A 6,913-nucleotide genomic window follows, 5' to 3' on the forward strand; every position below is an offset into this window, starting at 1 on the left:
AGGTGTATTCTCAATTTTTCCCTCCAAAAAGCATCTTATTAAATAAGGAAACTAATTACAATTTATTAAATTCACTAACTAAGAAAACTATTAATTATATTTTATTTCATTAAATTATTATCTTTTCATTAAAATTAATCTTTTCATCAAATTAAATTATTTTCATTTAACTCTAAACTATAATCTCTTAATTAAAATATAAATAAAATTTATATAAAATTATTAATTGCTAAATCTTTTATTAATACTATTATTTGAAATGATTTGACTAATACTACTTATAAAACAAAACTGTAAATCATGCACTATTATTACTTTCGTGATAAAAAAAATTAAGAGAATTGAAAATTTTAAATCATTAACTTTGTGGTATAAAAAAATATTTTGTTTGAAATACATTTTTGCACATTACTCAATTCTCTTATTAATTGTCAACTACAACTTTTTTTTTTCTCAAAGCAAAATGCAATGACGAGAAATATGAACAATTAATGAGATACCACTATTATATAAGTAATTTATTAAAAAAAAACTATATATACCGTGCATTTATTACACGTGATCTAAACTAGTTTAACAATTGATTCATTAAAGTAAACCCCCTTCTAACAACCTTGATCCCCTTTCACCCTAGATTAATAAATTAGCTACTCATACTAATAACAATAACAACAATAAGATGAAGAGAGAACATAAATAAAACCATTAACAAATGTACAACAATCAATTATGAAACTAGAACTTTAATTAATGAAGAAAGATTAACGAAATACCGTGAGTTGCGGAATAAATCTGAAAGCAATGCGTAAATAAATCTAGATCTGAAGTATTCAAAGAGTTCTTGGCGGAATTGATGCGTAACCTAATAATAATCTACGAATTTCCTATTTATATTACAAAACAAACCGACTCAAGAAAGTTTTGTGGAAAGCTGGAAATAGTAAATACTCGATCGAGTATTGTGACAATCGATCGACTATTTACATCATCACGACTCGATTAAGTCTTCAACCACTCGATCGAGTGACTTTAGCCTTAGCCCTTCTACGTGTGCTTTCTTCATGTTTTCTTCTCGATTCCTGTGCTATTCTTTTAGTGCTCCATCTTGCCCACTCCGCGGTGCTCCATTTTACTCTTTTGCCTCACAATGCATCCAATCTGTATTAAAACACCAAAAGGCGGGAGTATCAACATTTCTAATGTAAACGGCATAATAAAAACATATATGAGCACAAAACCGTTTTAAAACAACTAAAGGGGACATATATAAATGTATATAAATATGACTCATCAATCATAAAATACTACTACTAGTGTAAAAGGTTTCTTTCGCAAAATTCTATTAGCTTACTATGACCTTCTTATATCCCCAATCTCCATGCCTTAACTTGTCAACATACAATCATATACATTCTATCGCCATTCACTATTCCTTATTCACAACACTTACATCACTACCTAATCAAGCCCCGTTCAATTACCAACAATCATTTAGAGTTGAAACCAATAGCATTCTCATATATATACTTACACGACTCAAATCCACATCAAAAGAATAAGCTTACATCAACCTTAATAAAACACATGTCTCGCGTCCATGACCTTTAAGACACATATGGAAAGATGAACTTAAGTGAAATTACACAATATGATGACTCCAATTCAAGGTAATACCCAACAAGTTTAGTAAAACCCAGGCTTTTGACATGATTAAACCAATAATGAAACATGAAATCAAACCTTTGGTATAAATGTTGGGTATCAAAAAAAAATCTGAGAAAAGTTAAGACAAAATTTCCAATTTAGGACAATACAATGCATTATCAACAAAATTCTATTCTTATGGAACAATTAAACCGTTTTTACACATGAGAAATCCAAAATTTGGGCATGAACACTCTATAATTCTAAATTCTAAGACGGAGTTTTAAGACAAAATTTTCACATGCAAGACAAATGGGACGGTTTCTTGCACAAGTAAACCGATACCCCTTATGCAAGAAACTGGTTACTTGCATTAAGTAATCTAGTTTATTTATTCAAGTAATCTTGCTGCCCACACACTAACAAATATGGGTTAGATCAAGAAAGAGCATAAATGGTGGTGTTCATGGGAACCATGAACATTGTCATATTTGTAAAAGTAAACAACCACCCATTTTTGGTAAGTGTCTTTTTGTGCTAGCTAACTCTTTTACAAGACATTAAAAGCTTTCTTCTCGATTTAAATGATCAAACCAGATTTTTATGAAGTGTATATGGTTTGTCAAAAGTTTGGAAAGCAATTTTCAAGAGTTTAAATATTTACGAAATATTTCTTTCAAAGACGAGCTTTTTTAGAAATCACAGTGTGTATTTTGAAGCACTTGGTTAACTATCCGAGTTTAATGATCTCTTACAACACTATGACTCTATCAATGACAACCTTTACCTTTGATCAGCCTTGTGCAATCTTCATTGACGATTAAAGCTTCCGAGCTACAAGATTAAAACTTAAGCGGCAGACGATTAAATAAACAATGAGATTAATTTATCTTAGGCATCATCAATATTAAAACTTATCACATTGGTTTGAACACCCCGTGAGCCTTTGGATGTCTCTTATGATTTTTGGCTAACAGAGGTCCAACATGCACCTTATCCGGGTTGGCATCTATGCCTCGGTTGCTCTATTTTTCTGACTTTACCCAGACCTGAGGGACTCGAACGTCTATCTGATGTCGCCATTGAATTAAGAGGTAATGGAGTCGCCACCAAGTTTTATTTGGTTACTTGGAAACATTCGAGTTCACTTTACACTCCTCATAAAAAGAGCACAAACCAATTTTTACATATAATGATTGAAGCTCTTAACCTGTTTCACGGCTAAATTTGTTTGACAACTAAACTTGTAAAATAGATTCGAACGTGTTGGGTTGTGTTAGGGCCAAAATTACCGTATTTTGCCTAGGCTACGTGGCACGAGATAAGTGGGTTATTAATGAGCAATGGACCCATGACATACAAGGGGAGTCGGGCCCATGGACCGAGCCAGAGAGGCAGGCCTGAAGCAGGATAATCCGGGGAAGGACAGTAGATGAAGAAGAGTTCGTCTTGGACTAAGATATTAATAAGATCCCGGGTAAGACAAGGTAATCCTAATTGTTGCCATATTCTGAATAAGGAAAGTCCAAGTTGTTACCAAACTCTACCTTGAGGAACAAGACAATTAAGTGGGAAACCCTAATAAACCCACTAGGGTTTATTCACTATAAATACAAGGAAGACAAACAAGAGAAGGGATCCATATTCATCCACACAAAAACATACACAACGGCGTACAAGAAAGAGAAAGCAAGTAAGCAAGAAGCAGCAACTAAACCATCCACGAACCAAACTAATTCCATAAGAATTATCCCACCATCATTGTGCAATCATTATTCAATCAATGATTGCCATAATTATAATCCCACAATACAAACTAACCTACGTACTTTGTCATAAACCCACAAAAGACCGCCAATGTCAAGTTTATGTACCGTCTGCCTCATATGCGCACCAGATTAGCTGTCCATCATCAGATCCGTGTCCATTGTATATTGTACTTGTGCTCCGATTATCATATAGTGAAATATTGGCGGGATTCCGACTCCCCCCGCGGTTGTTTCCCACATCGGGTTTTCCGCGTCACCAAAATCTCTTGTGTCATTATTTCCTTATTTCGTTCTTTACTTTGTTCATATCGTTACTCCGCCTTAATTACGTACGTATTTCGTCACAAATCACATATAATTTAACCCCCCGATACGAGGCTAAAAAGGGCGGTCACTTTAACCCTAAATTGGTAGAAATTTACCAAAACAGTTTGGTGCCCACCGTGGGGCATGGTGATCGATCTCTATAGCCAAGTTGTCATCAAGTCAGTATTCGGTACCATGTCCCCTAGCGAGCAAGATCTCCTCACTATCCATGAAGTCATCTGAAAGCCATCAATAAATCTGCTTCATGGGACCCTCCCCGAAAGCCAACAGCAGATCTGCTTCCAGAGATCCTCCCTAGAAGCCAGCAGCATATCTGCTTCCTGGCATCCTCCGCTAGAAGTCAGCACTTTCTGGGACCCTTCTCGGAAGCCAGCAGTAGATATGCTTCCTGGGATCCTCCGCCAGAAGACAGAGCTTCCTGGTATCCTCCGCCAGAAGTCAGCACTTTCAAGGACCCTTCTCGGAAGCCAACAACAGATCTGCTTCATGGAATCCTCCACCAGAAGTCAGAGCTTCCTGGGATCCTCCGCTAGAAGTCAGCAATAGGTCTCCTTCCTGGGACCCTCCCCGGGAGCCAACAGTAGATCTGCTTCCAGAGTTCATCCAGAGGCCAGCAGCAGGTCTGCTTCCTGAGACCCTCCCCGAGAACCAGTAGTAGATCTGCTTCCAGAGTTACTCCAGAAGTCCCACAGCAGATCTGGCCCCTGAGTCCGATAGCAGATCTAGTCCCCGAAGTTCCTCCAGAAGTCCGACAGCAGATCTGGTCCCAGAATCCGGCAGCAGATCTGGTCCCCGAAGTTCCTTTAGAAGCCTGAGTCCGACAGCAGGTCTAGTTCCCGGAATCCCTCCGGAATCCAGCAGTATATTTGCCATCTGGAGCCGTATATCTGCTCCCCGAAACCGAAGATCTGGTCCCCGAAATTCCTCCAGAAGTCCGGCAGCAGATCTGGTCCCAGAGTCCGGCAGCAGATCTGGTTCCCGAAGTTCCACCAGAAGTCCGGCAGCAGATCTGGTCCCAGAGTCCGGAAGCAGACCTGGTCCCCGAAGTTCCTTCAGAACCCTGGGTCCTCCAGCAGACCTGGTCCCAGAATTCATCCATATGCCGGAAGCAGAACTGCTCCCCAGAGTTCCTCTAGAGTCCTATAGCAGATGTGGATGCCATAGTCCCTCCAACCTCTAATTACCAGAGCAAGAATGGTCAGTGCACCAGAAACCGCCAGCAGCGTACCAGCAACAAGTGTACCAGCAGAAGATGAACCAGCACAAATGTTCAGTACAGGGGTACAGACTCAAAGGTACCCGGTCCCTGTATCTGATTCACCGCGCCTGGTCCCAGCACCTGGTCCACATACCTGTCGGTAACCAAGACTTCAGTTAGCGTCATACTGACAACTAGAATATTATCTCAAATAAGTCTCTGCACACCGCAGAGATCAGGTATACATCACCTGAAAAATTATTTCTTGCGCTTGTTATAGCTTTCTGTAAATTGCTTTCTTATTTTAGTCTCTTCATATCCATGTGGTAATTAACTACCCCTGAAAGCCTATATGAGAAAATTAAAGTTATTAGGATAAATGAACAATGATCAATTGAACCATACGCCTAAGTGCTCACACCCTGAAGTTCGAACCTCGAATGACAGTTAAATCACAACCATGGTAGACTAGCACCTGACTTTAGTCCTACACCTCAGACCTAGGTTGATGATAACATCAGCGACCTAAAAGGGAAATAGGAACCAGAGTTGTACATGTCACACTAGTGGAATTTCCAATAAAAGGGACAGGAGCAGGCCTGGTACCCGGTCCCCGCGAGAGAACCAAGAGGGAACCTGATCGTCCGAGCCTGCAGCGACCCTGAGAGTCAGGTACTTGAAAATATTTGAAACCAGGCAGGTCCCCAGTCGGGGGCCAGAACCCAGAACCTGGAGGCAAACGTCCTTACAACTTGGGGGTAGCATTCAAGCTAGAGTATCTTATCACTTATGCTCATCATTCATGTGCTAAACCATTGGTAAACAAAGAACAGGAAGATTCATGTCCATATGTCGCTCTTAAAGTAATTCGTAACTTTGTAATCGTACTACCCTGTTATATTTTGAATAACTACAGTCTTGAGCATTGGAAGGTCGTTGGCTATTCCATCTGCTGGCCCTATTAGAATAATTTCTTGCAGGAGATCCCCTTCCAGCAGGAGTGGTTACTCAGGCTTCCGAACCTGCCACTCCTCCCCCATATAAAATCGCTCCTCCTGCAGCATATGACAAAGAATGTAGAATGCAGGACGCAGGACGCAGGACGCATGATGTAGAATGCAGGACACATGACGCAGAATGCAGGACGCAGGACGCAGAACACAGGACGCAGAACATAGAATGCAGAATGCAGAATGTGGAGAGCAGGGCGCAGAGCGCTTCCTGCAGCAAATTTTTGGCCTGTAGAAACAGCCTCCCCGCGCACTGAGTCGGGCCGGCGCCAGACAGTAGCTCCGCCGCGGCTTGCGGGGACGGGTAGCTCCGCCAAAGAACTTGCAGGACATGAATCAATGGAATGGGGGCAATTCAATCAACGTACCGCTAGTACATAAAAGCTCCTAGCACCCTGAATATATAGAAGACGGGCATCAGCCAAATGCTGCAAAACACATCCTTGCATCAGCTGCCCAAAGTGAAAAATCACAACACATGCTGCCACCAGCCTGGTTCCCTGGACACCAGAACGTGAAAAAACAAATGACACTACCTTCAGCAAGAAAGTAAAAAGCAAGCATGGGTCTCATATTATATTGCATGCCATCCACAAAGAAAGCCGTGAAAGTCATGCGGGGCGAGACTACATCCCTCACGCGACAGTAGGAAGCCACATCCATCAAGCAAGCTTGGTCAAACAACAAACTCAATGTTGAGAACCTGAAACGATAGTAAAAAGAAATAGCCACAACAGCTGAACTAAGAAGTGCTCACGTACGCATGACATCGTACAAGCAATCAGAAGCAAAGGCATATGATAACAACGTCAGAATCAGGACTCTCGCAGTAGAGGACCTAGTGCTATGAAGGGTATCCTCTGCCAGAAGTCAGAGCTTCCTGGAATCCTCCGCCAGAAGTCAGCACTTTCTGGGACCCTTCTCGGAAGCCAGCAGCAGATCTGCTTCCTGGAATCCTCCACCAG

Source organism: Silene latifolia, chromosome X (assembly GCF_048544455.1).
Source record: "Silene latifolia isolate original U9 population chromosome X, ASM4854445v1, whole genome shotgun sequence".
Lineage (NCBI taxonomy): Eukaryota > Viridiplantae > Streptophyta > Magnoliopsida > Caryophyllales > Caryophyllaceae > Silene > Silene latifolia.